The sequence below is a fragment of the Pan paniscus genome, chromosome 2 (assembly GCF_029289425.2).
Source record: "Pan paniscus chromosome 2, NHGRI_mPanPan1-v2.0_pri, whole genome shotgun sequence".
Classification (NCBI taxonomy): Eukaryota; Metazoa; Chordata; class Mammalia; order Primates; family Hominidae; genus Pan; species Pan paniscus.
Window position 1 is genome coordinate 62,858,853 of NC_085926.1, and position 12,142 is coordinate 62,870,994.

At 41.0% G+C, this 12,142-nt stretch overlaps 1 pseudogene; it reads left to right on the plus strand.

Annotated features, from left to right (window-relative positions):
• The first annotated feature begins 8,786 nt into the window (after positions 1 to 8,786).
• LOC100981037 (small ribosomal subunit protein eS10-like) lies at positions 8,787 to 10,253 on the plus strand (annotated as a pseudogene).
• The last annotated feature ends 1,889 nt before the right edge of the window (positions 10,254 to 12,142 follow it).

Genomic DNA, 12,142 nt, shown 5'->3' on the forward strand with positions numbered 1-12,142 from the left:
GTTTTTAAAATCCGAATTATTGTGTGGTTTGCCTGTTGGTCAAATTAACTGTATTATAGTCATTTCCACTTCATTTGGGGTTTTATGGAAATAGTCTCATGCGGCAGGATGGATTGACTGCTGTCAGAATATAAAGTTGAAGAGGGAAACTTAAAGGGAAAGAACAACAGGGCTTGAGTTTAAACAGCTTTCAAAGTCAAGGGGCTGCGATCTTGCCATCTTGGCCTTGTCTTTGCTCTTTACTCACCACATCAAATGATATGGTGGCAAAAGTACTGATTGTGGAGGATGATGAGCCTAGGCAAGTCCCTGCTGTCACTTAGTAGTCAGGTGACCCAAGGCTATTTGCCTAATCTCTTAGTGACTTAGTGGTTGTATTTCTGAAGATATAGAACCTATAGGATATTGGTAGAATTCACATTTACGGTGGCCATGACCAGTGGATTGTCATGCCTATGGTTTCTGGGCACACAGAGGCACCAAATAGTTATCATTATATATTTACACAATAAATATTTACTTGTTGATATTATCACTCCCCAAGAGTCTGCCTTGGTGAGAGAGCAGTTGGTAACAAGGAACTGAACCTACTCCAGCATGCTTAAGAAATTTATTGCAAATAAAAACACATACACTGCAGGCAATCTCTCACATATCCATGGGTCAGCAATAAGAGCCTGGCCACATAAGGACTAAAGTTGGAAATTTAGAACTCAAAATCACTCTCTTTGTGCATAAACAGCTTCACTGGGCTTCTCTCCATTTCTTGGGGACTGGCTAGTGCTTCTTATGTTATTACAGCTGCAGCCCACAATTCCACATAACCTCAGGGGATGTCTTTTGGACCTCTCCTCAGGATGGGATGATTGGCTCAGGTTGTTCATATATTCCTTTCTCTTGGGTTAGATGTTCACCCTCATCTAGGTGTCTTCGGTTGAGCTGGGATCATAGAGCACATTGAGCTGCCACTGCCAAAATCAGTGGGAGAGAACTGATTCCTTGAGAAGGTAGCATGGACGAAGCAAAGAAACCAACTGACGCATCTACAGCATACACCAATGGCCTTCAAATATTTTGGACCCCAACTCCATAAGAAGCACATTTTATATCACAATCTATCACTTACCACCCACCGCTTCATGAAACAAACAAGTGTTTTTAAAAGCAACGCTAAACTGTGATGATTGCTGATATACACTAATTTTTTTATGTTTTATTAAGCCTGTGTGTTTTTAATGCTGGCCACAACCAATTTATTTGATTTTACAACTTGCTAAATAAGCTGTAACCCATATTTGGAAAAACACTGACATAGACCAGGAAATAGCCATCTAATTGATCTTGCCCTTCTAATCCATTCTGTAAACTCTTGCTAGATTAACCTTCCTTGAAGCCCAGATCCAATGAAACCATCAGAGTTTCCCCAGTCCCTATGGAACTGATTAACCTTAAGTGCCTTAGCTCACTGTGACCTCTGTACCCTGGCTTCATCACCCCTTTCCAGCGTTATGTCCTTGATGCAAAATCTATACTCCCTTTAACTAAATCTACTATATATTTTCCCGTCTTTGTACCTTTGCTTTCAAGACAGGAACACTCTCCCAGATCTTGCTTCTTCTAAATCTTGCTTCCCTTTCAAGACTCAACTTTGATTATACCTCCTGAATCATCTTCTTTAAGTTTCTCCATCAGATATGGCTTCTGCCTCTTCTGAAACCACTTCCTTTGTAATTCTCTTGAAGTAATTCTCATTGTCCAACCAGTATCAGAAATGCATTATAACCGCATAGATACTCGCTTACTGCCCCATTTAGGATTGTTGGACTTAGGTGGAGAGAAAACAGGACACCTAGTTAAATTTGAATTTCAGATAAACAATAAATAACTTTTTTAGTATAGGTATAATCCCAAGTGTTGCATGGAATATTCTTATCTGTTATTCAAATTTAACTAGGCATTCTGTAGTTTATCTGGCAACCCTAGCCCCAAAGGATTGTGATTTCATGAAGTTAGGTATGAATGATGTCTGACTCACCTTTTTATCTGCCATTCAGGAATAAAATTGACCTTCACACTCCTGATAAAAAGTAGATTATCCTTTGATATTCTTACTGTTTCCCTGACTGATATTAGAACTTTCTCATGTATTGATTCAAACAAGCTTTTAAACTTGTCACCAAATTACCCCAACAGTAGAAAAGATATTGTAATACTTCTGGTTGGAGTTATATGATGGTGAGGAATGATTCATTTATCTCAAGCATGAGTCTCGGCTGAAGTCTGTATTTTACCTTAAACACACCACACACACACACACACACACACACACACACTCTCTCTCTCTCTCTCTGTCACACACACACACACACACAGTCTATAATAGCCCTGTTTTTAATTAAAAAGTGTCTTAAATTGCTCACCAAGGAATAAAACTTGATGCTCAAAAAAAAAAAAAAGGAAAAAAATAAAAAGGGACCTTTTTGCTCTGCAACTTTGCATAACTGCAGCACACTATTGCTCATCTGTGGAGAGATCCCAGTAGAAGAAGTACCAGGTAAGTTGGTTTGTGTCATAGTTCAGTGATGGAACAGCCTCGGGGTAGCTCAGGCCAAAGATGGGGCCAGGGGTAGTCCCAGTCACAGCAGTTGTGTCTCTGGGTAAGTAAAGCCAGTGCATTGTTTTTCAAACCCAGTTCATCAGGAGACTTGCCTGTACAAATGCCTTCAGCAATTCCTCCCATTTGGCAAGTTAGAGGCACAGCTAAAGGGCACAGGCTTTGTAATCAGGGCTGGATCCCTTTCTTGACTCTGCTGTTTACTGGATAGCTGGGTGGTTATGCCTCTTTAATTCTGATTTACCATTCTGAACCTCAATTTTCAGCAAAAGGGTTATAAGAATAGTTAGAAGAGTTTTTTTTTGTTGTTTTTTTTCTGTTTATTTGTTTGTTTTTTGCAAAAAAGCTACTACTGAGAGATGCTCAGACCCCCACAGGCTTTCTGTGATTCTGCTTATTCTAGGACAGAAGTTCTCAAAATGTGGCACCCCAACCAGGGTTATCAGCATCACCTGGGAACCGAATAGAGATGCAAATTCTTGAGCCACATCCCAGGCCTACTTTTAGAAACTCTGGAGGCGGGCTCACCTTAGTCCTACAAGCACTCCTGGTGATTTCAATGCACTCATCTTTGAGAACCACTGTTCTGGGGTGTTCTGATTTAGGTGATTTTAATTCAAATTATCACTTGTAAATTATTGCTATTTCTACATCTTTGAGGGATCAATTGAATGGACAAAGCTAAGTCAAGATTTTAAAATAAAAGGACATCTTGTTGATTGTAAGCAACTATCTGAATTCAAATGTCTTTACCTAGTGGAACAAGGGAGTAGGATATTTAAAATAGTCTGCTAGGAAACAGCCCTTTGAGTCATTTATTCATATATTCATTTATTCAAATACTTGTATCCAGGGTGATCCAGGAACTGTGCTGGATGCTGGGCAACAGTTGGGAAAAATGAGAATCGAAGAGCAAAATAAAGCTGGTCGTGGTCCCTGTCCTCAAGGAACAGACGGCCTAGTGGGGAAGAGAGACGTTTATCAAAAATCCACAGCCATATACAAACTTTCAACCAAGATGAGCTAAGGAGAGACAAAGTATGAAGAGTGGCTGCAACAGAGGGTGAAACCCATAAAGGGAGGATCTCACTGTCATTTCCCTGAGGATGTGTCACTTGAGTGAGCTGTGAAGGATAAACAGGATCTAGGTTCCTGCAAGAAAGGAAAGAAGGTCGTAATATAGAGAGGCACTAACTGCTGCTAAACCCCATAAGAGCAGTGAGTGTGGATGGACAGAAAGAAGCAGGGGATGGATGGATTGAAATCCAAATTACCTGGCAAGCTGTGGCCAGACCATATTAGTGATAAAGGCCAAGATTAGATGCTGTGCCTTATCCTCAAGAGCAGTGGGAAACACTTTTGTTTCTTCACACTTAAACCCACAGATTGAGTACTTACTGTGTGAGAGCCCTGTGTCTCTTCTCTATGTTTCAACTGGGGTTGCTTTTGCCCCACTCCCCGCAGGGGATGTTTGGCAACCTTTGGGGATACTTTTTGGTTGTTATATATTGGGGTGAGAGTGAATTGACATCTACTGGGTAGAGTCCCAAATGTTGTTAAATATCCTGCAATGAAGGCTGGGTGTGGTGGCTCATGCCTCTAATCCCAGCATTTTGGGAGGCTGAGGTGGGAGGATTGCTTGAGGCTGGTCAACATAGTGAGACCTTGTCTCTATAAAAAATTAAAAAATTAGCCTTGTGTGGTGGCACATGCCTGTAGTACTAGCTACTCAGGAGGCTTAGGTGGTAGGATTACTTGAGCATAGGAGGGTCAAGGCTGCAGTGAGCTGTGATCATGCCACTGTACTCCAGCCTTGGTGACAGAGTGAGACTCTGTCTTAAACAAATATGTGTATATGTATATGCAATGCACAACACAGTCATTCACAACAAAAAATTATCCAGCCTTGATATGGTTTGGCTCTGTCTCCCTACCCAAATCTCATCTTGAATTGTACTCCCCACTTGTCGAGGGAGGGTCCTGGTGAGAGGTGACTGGATCATGGAGGTGGTTCCCTCATGCTGTTCTTGTAATAGTGAGGGAGTTCTCACGAAATCTCATGGTTTAAATGTGGCAGTTTCCCCTGCACTCAATCCTTCTCCTGCGCCATGTAAGATGTGCCTTACTTCCCCTTTGCCTTCTGCCACGACTGTAAGTTTCCTGGGGCCTCTCCAGCCATATGGAACTGTGAGTCAATTAAACCTCTTTTGTCTATAAATTACCCAGTCTCAGGTAGTATCTTTACAGCAGTGTGAAAACGGACTAATGTAGGCCCAAAATGTCAGTATGCTGAGGCTGAGAAACCCTGGGCTAGGTGAAGAAAATATATGTGTGTCTATTTTTTGAAGACCCCACCCAAGAAAGAAATTCCCCCAAAGAGAAAACCACTGTGCTATTAAAAAAGCAAAACTTACTGAATCAGTGTGTTTTTCTTTTTCTAAAAGATAGTCAAATTCTGGCTAACAAAGAATTTGGCCTTAATAAAACACACACACACACACACAAATACACACAGAGTGGCTCTAACATTCAAGTCTACATTTTCCGATTCTATAACTGATAGGGGAGAATTCAACACAGATCTGATAAAGTATGTATGATGGTTAATATTAAGTGTCAACTTGATTGGATTGAAGGATGCAAAGTATTGCTCCTGGGTGTGTCTGTGAGGGTGTTGCCAAAGGAGATTAAAATTTGTGTCAGTGGACTGGGAAAGGCAGACCCATGCTCAATCTGGATGGGCACCATCTGACCAGCTGCCAGCATGGCTAGGATAAAAGCAGGCAGAGGAATGTGGAAGAACTAGACTGGCTAAGTCTTCTGGCCTTTATCATTCTCCCATGCTGGATGCTTCCTGTCTTTGAACATCGGATTCCAAGTTCTTCAGCTTTTGGATTCTTGGACTTACATCAGTGATTTGCCAAGGTCTCTCAGACCTTTGGCCACAGATGAAGGCTGCACTATTGCCTTCCCTTTCAAGACTCAACTTTGATTATACCTTCTGAATCATCTTCTTTAAGTTTCTCAATCAGATATGGCTTGTGCCTCTTCTGAAACCACTTCCTTTGTAAACCCAAACTTTTGCGGTTTTGGGACTAGGACTGGCTTCCTGGCTCCTCAGCTTACAGATGGCCTATTGTGGGACTTCATCTAGTGATCATGTGAATCAATTCTCCTAAAAAACTCCTCCTCAAATATACATCTATCCTATTAGTTCTATCCTTCTAGAGAACCCTGACCAATACAGTGTGTGACCCTGCTTCTGCAGGGAATTTGTTCCCTGAAAACCTATGCACACAAACATAAAAAGAATATGCTGGAGTTTGAGAGAAACAAAGAAAAAGCCCTTATGCATTTCCCTTATAGAAGAATTGCAGTTAGAAATAATGATAGAAATAGTGTAGTAACTATTTTCTGGCAGGGAAAGACAGGAGGATGGGGGATGGATTTGGAACATATTTGCACATTTCTTCTTACCAAGGCAGAGTGCAAGAGACAGCACCATGCGCCACAGAAGGGCTTTGCTGAGGTTGAGAGGGAGACAGTCACCTTGAACTCTTCAGTTTGTGTTAGGTGGAGATATTCAAATGCATAGTCACCAAGGAGGTCTCTATGCTATTCTGTTTTGTTTTAGTTCATTTGGCAGCTTGTTTCCTCACTGTGTTTACCCTCCCCTCCCTCTGATCACTGAGCAGACTCACCCACACATAATGGCCTTTGACCACGCCATAAAGATACACCAGCTTCCTCAGAACCTGGGAACAAACCCTCCAAAGAGCAAAGAGATTAAAGCACCAGAAGGAAGAGGTCATGGCAACCACCCACAGCAAGGATTTTTAAAGGCCCCCAGATGCACGTCTGCTTTTAGATTTTAGCATCTGTACAAGTTACTCATGCTAATATTTTGGCAGCTGCTGTTGCCTCTGCTGCTTGCATAGTTGAAGCTGCAAGAAAGTGGCTCAGATAGCTGCGAGAAAGTGGCTCAGATATTGGACCACAATTATTTCTTCTTCTTTTTTCCTTCCTTCTTTCCCCTTCCTTCCTTCCTTCCTTTCCTTCCCGCTCCCTCCCTCTCTCTTCCTTCCCTCCTTCCATCCTTCCTTCCTTCATTCCTTCTTTTTCTCTTTTGCAGACAGCATTCTGGTGTGAGCCACAAAATAAATGCAATGGGAGTTCAAGAGTTCTTGGGTAAGAGAGATCCTGAAATGATCAAGGACATCTTCTTGGAGGAGGGGAATTTTTCACATCTTAATATCAGATGAAATCTGGATTGGCCTTTGCTGTTCCCCTTTGACAATTAAGCACCCAGATTGCAAGAGAGAGGCTGTATTGTTTTTGTCAATGTACTCCTTCATCGCTTTGTGGAGAGTTTATTTTCCCAACCTCCATTTGGAAAGAAGACTCTAAAGAAGACTTCTTTAGAGTATCTCCAGGGTCAGACACTTTAATTTCATCTTGAATATTGTGCTGCCACTTAGTTTTAATGGGGAACATCCTCCATCCTTGGCTGTTTGTTTGTTTGTTTAGGAGCTTGAAAAATATTTAGTTTATCAGGGATCAGAAATTCCAAAGAGAAACAATAACTTCCCCCAGTTCCTCTTTCTGAATGATATCTTTCCTTCTTCCTTTAACAAACTCCACAACCCCAACCCTTTTCTACTTCTAATGTATGTCATGGTTAAGAGTGAAGATTGTCTGTGCCTCAGTTTCTTCAACTCCAAAATTGAAATAATACTCCATAATGGCTGCCTACTTCAGAAAGCACTTCAAAATGGGGGCCTATGTGATAAAGGTATTATGTAGCAGTGTGCAGAACTATGTATGTAAAGCCTTTAGAATAGTATTAAGCGCATAGTAGGGGGCTGGCACATGATAGCTATTATTTTATTAATACACAGAGACTTAAGGTAAAACCTGAACTAAACATGTCCATTCTGGGGGCTACCACAGCTTTTCCTAAGGTAAACCAGCCCACCTCTGCCCCTGATGGCTGTGGTAAGTTCTATAATGTGTGTTTTGTCTCTACCACTCCCCCTATAAGCCCCCCAATAGACACACACACACAATACCTAGAAGTGTATGGATCAGGGATGAGCATCTGACCCAGGGGCAGCTGGTCCCCTGGGCAGCTCTGACTGACAGGGACTGGCCAACAAACCCACAAACAAATAAACAAGGCTCTGTCCAAGTAAAGATGAGCTCAGGAAGTCAGACTGTAGCTCCAGGGCTTTGAATTGGAAAGTATGAAGTCAGCCAGGCTGCTAAGAGTCCCAGGTGAAGTGGAAAGGTACTATTAAGAGGAGCTGGAGTCATGGGGTCCATAAGTGTGTAGGAGAAGCTATGAGCACTGTATGCAGAAGTTGTGAGAAGCAGAAACCATGAGCAACAAGCTATGAGGTAGAGAAAAACGTAGATTAGTGGGCAGGGAAGCTGGCTGGCGGTAAAAGGAGAAGCACAAACATACAAACAAGGAACAAAGAGTACCCAGGTCCCCTTTTGGGTGGAGCATTGGTGGGAATAACTGCCAAACCCACTGCCAAGCTCTCTTGTGTCATTTTGGCTTCTGCTCTTGACTCTCTGATGCCCATTCATACTTAGGTTTCTGTTCTGTGATCCCTGTTTCCCTGAATAACCATAAACTTTCCTGTCTTAATTTGAGTATCTTCCTTGTGGACAAAAAGCTAAAGTAAAGAGAGCACCAAATATAAACGTAGTTTTGCATGCACTATTCTTTCCTTTATTCTTCATTCATTTCTTCTTTGTTGCCTCTATTTTCCAAATGATGGGCCTTGTAAGAACAATGAGCCTTGTAAGAACAATGTCGTAACTTGCACAAAGAACTCGCTTTGTGCGAGGTATGACAGTAACTGTATAGGTTCTTAGAATCCTGATACGCAGGGTCTTAAAAAAAATAGGCATTTATTATTCAATGCTTTAGAGGAGGCAGAGATAAATTTTAGAAGCAAGCAACTGTCATATTTTGTTTGTACCTTTATAATTTACAGATGTCAAAGTTCAGCTTTTGAGCAATATTTCTGAGTTTCTGACAATTGACAGTTTCTTTCTCTTGATTTTTAGTAAGAGAGAGAGCTTGGGCTCTGGAGTTCAGGAGACCAGAGCTGAAATCCTGACTTCTCCAAATCGCTTAAACACTTTGAACTTGATACTTCCAGGGAAGAATGTCATGAGAATTAAATTAACAAAATTAAATATCCTACCAGGTAGTTAACATTTAATATATACAAAATCTGTCCTCTCTTTCTCATAGAACATTTTGGGTTGCAAGCAATAGAAAGCAATTCCAGGCTGGCGAGGCAGGAGGATTGCTTGAGCCCAAGAGTTTGAGATCAGTGTATGCAACGTGGTGAGACCCCATCTCTACAAAAAATATAAAAATTAACCAGGCATGGTGGTATGCACCTATGGTCTCAGCTACTCAGGAAGCTGAGGCAGGAGAACTGCTTGAGCTTGGGAGGTCAAGTCTGCAGTGAACTGTGGTCACACCAATGTGCTCCAGGCTGGGCAACAGAGTGAGATCCTGTCTCAAAAATATAAAAATTAGAAAGAAAGAGAGAAAGAAAGAAAAAGAAAGAAAGAAAGAAAGAAAGAAAGAAAGAAAGAAAAGCAAGCAATTCCAGTGATCTTAAACACAGTGGGAAATATGTTGTACAGGTACAGGGACAAATTCTAGGACTCAAAGGAAGAAATGCAACCAGGTTTATGAGGGATTTGAACTGCTGAAAACCCAACAACAGCATGGGTAGTATTTTCTTAACTTAATGTTTATAATACTTAAACATAATTATAAAAAACCCGGCCCTGGACCCTACAGCCACTGAGATGTTGGTGCCTAAGAAGAACCGCATTGTCATTTATGAACTCCTTTTTAAGGAAGGAGTTGTGGTGGCCAAGAAGGATGTCCACATGCCTAAGCACCTGGAGCTGGCAGACAAGAATGTGCCCAACCTTCATGTCATGAAGGCCATGCAGTCTCTCAAGTCCCGAGGCTACAACACAGAACATTTTGCCTGGAGGCATTTCTACTGGTACCTTACCAATGAGGGTATCCAGTATCTCCATGATTACCTTCATCTGCCCCTGGAGACTGTGCCTGTCACTCTACGCTGCAGCCATCCAGAGAATGGCAGGCCTCAGCCTAAAGGTCTGGAGGGTGAGCGACCTGTAAGACTCACAAGAGGGGAAGCCGACAGCTTTGTGTGCCATAGCATTCCTACAGACGGAGTGCTGTGCCCCCTGGTGCCGATGAGAAAGCTGAGGCTGGGGCTGGGTCAGCAACCAAATTCCAGTTTAGAGGCAGATTTGGTCATGGATGTGGTCAGCTACCTCAGTAAAATCAGAGAGGATTATTTTGCATTGAATAAACTTACAGGCAAAAAAAAAACTTAAAAAAAATTGGAAGCCACTTACAAAGTTCTATCATATAGAAAAATGCACCTTATTTTAAAAGGACACCCTTAAAAATAATGAATTAAGTACCAGCACTTTATTCAGAATAATAACCTACAAGTAAGATACTTCTGGGGCTGCTAATATGAATTAAGTAAAGTGCTTTAAAATGTCAGTTAGAAGCACGATAGCAAAGCAAATAACAGTTATATGCTCCGGTAGTGTTGTCTAATTTATGGGATTCTACAGATTTTCTTGTGTACTGAAATAGTTGTACCTATGAAAATCTGGGATGGGATGTCTCTAATATCGCTATTATCATTGAGGTTGCCATTAAATACTTGTTTTACCAACTGTTAATTAAACAAATTAAAAAATGGTGTAAGAAATATGCAAAGCTCCTCTTGGCATGTCTTGTTAATTCTTTTGCTGTCTGCCATGCAGATTTTCCTATTACTCAGCCCCATATCATGTGGAGACTGTGTCTACCCAAACACTTCTCAGATTATACCTCATCCATGTTTTGAAGATAACACAGACTAAACAGCAATCTGTTAATCTCAATTCCAGATTTCCAGTAGAACTACCCCAGTTGGTCCTTGGATGAGGCATCCAACCTTGATAATATTAATCAAGATAATGAGGACAAATATACCAGTCATGGCTGCCAATGAACCAACTCTGTTAAAGAGAGACAGAAAAATGGATCTGCAAGGCTGTAGAGTGGTTGAGCATATATTCTAGACTAGGACTACTGGGTTTGATTTCCTGTATCATCATTTATATGTGTAAAGTTAGGTAAATAGCTTATGTTGCAAGTCTCAATTTTCCCATGTATAAAACGGAAAAGAAAAAAAAAAGCCTATGTCATAGTTGTTGTGAGGACTGAATGAACTGATTTATGTAAATATCTTAGTATGGTGCCTTGCACCTAAACAGTCAGGGGTGGGAGGTAGATGCAAGAGTGTGTCTGTTATAACTGCATTATAGCACATTTTGGTGACTGAATTTTGATTCCTGAAAAACATGACATTAAAATGCCAAAACTATGAACTCCTTTAAAATACAGAAACTTTTGTGGGGGCTGTCATAATAGGGGATCCCAAGGGCCAATTTGGAATTTTACTGAATTATAATGTGATTTAAGAAAAAAATTTGAGTCAGTTCTCATAAGGAAATTACAAATTAAATGAGGTTATTAGTTCCAGAAGAAAGACTTAAACTCTGCTCAAAGTGTTAAATACATCTCAGGTAGAACAGGAGCTTAGTAGCAATGGCAACTCATTTGGTTCTGTAAAGAGAATTTTAAACAGAATTTGTACACACTGTTTGCATTTTGTATGAATTTTTAATCTGAATTTGAGAGTGACATTCTTGCTTTAGATGCAGTAGATTTGAGGTTTGACCAAAGCCATTTTGTCCTGTTATCATAACAAATATCTTGCTTTATAAAACGTAAGATCCCATTCACCCTGGGGCTGGAGTCAACTCCTTTGTATTATGTTAGGCATTTAGGCAGGGGCTGTAATTCTTTCAAGTCAATTCTTTTCAGGCTGCAATGTTTTTTATCTACTGCTCAGGGAGACATAAGCCTTGGGGAAAATTAGGTCCATAAAAGCTGTCTCTGAAAGTCTCATTTTTTTATGGGCTCTTGGATATAAAGAACATGATTGAAATCTGGTGATGTGTGTTTATTGGCAAATATGTATGTATGTCTGTGTGAGTGGAAGGATGAATGGATGAATAGATGGATGGGGGGACAGGTGGATGGATGGGGAGATGGATCATATAATGAATAGTTATTATTACTATTATTATTTTGATTATCCAGTATCCAATCATGACAAGGTACCATGACAATTAAAACTTCTTCTCACGTTAGAAGTGTGCCATTCTGTGCATTCCTAGGACCTGGCAAGCAAGTGGAACCAAATTCATTTTCTCTAGTTCAGGGGCAGGGAATCGACTTCAGCTTGGCTAATGAGACAGTCTCCTGTTAGAATCTGAATAAGTGTTCCAGGGTGTGGTGGCAACTGGAGGAATGCAGCAGCGGAAGTGACCTGTGAATTTATAAATGGATCTGGTCTGCTGGGAGAATTGCTCTGGTTCCTGAGGCTTGGC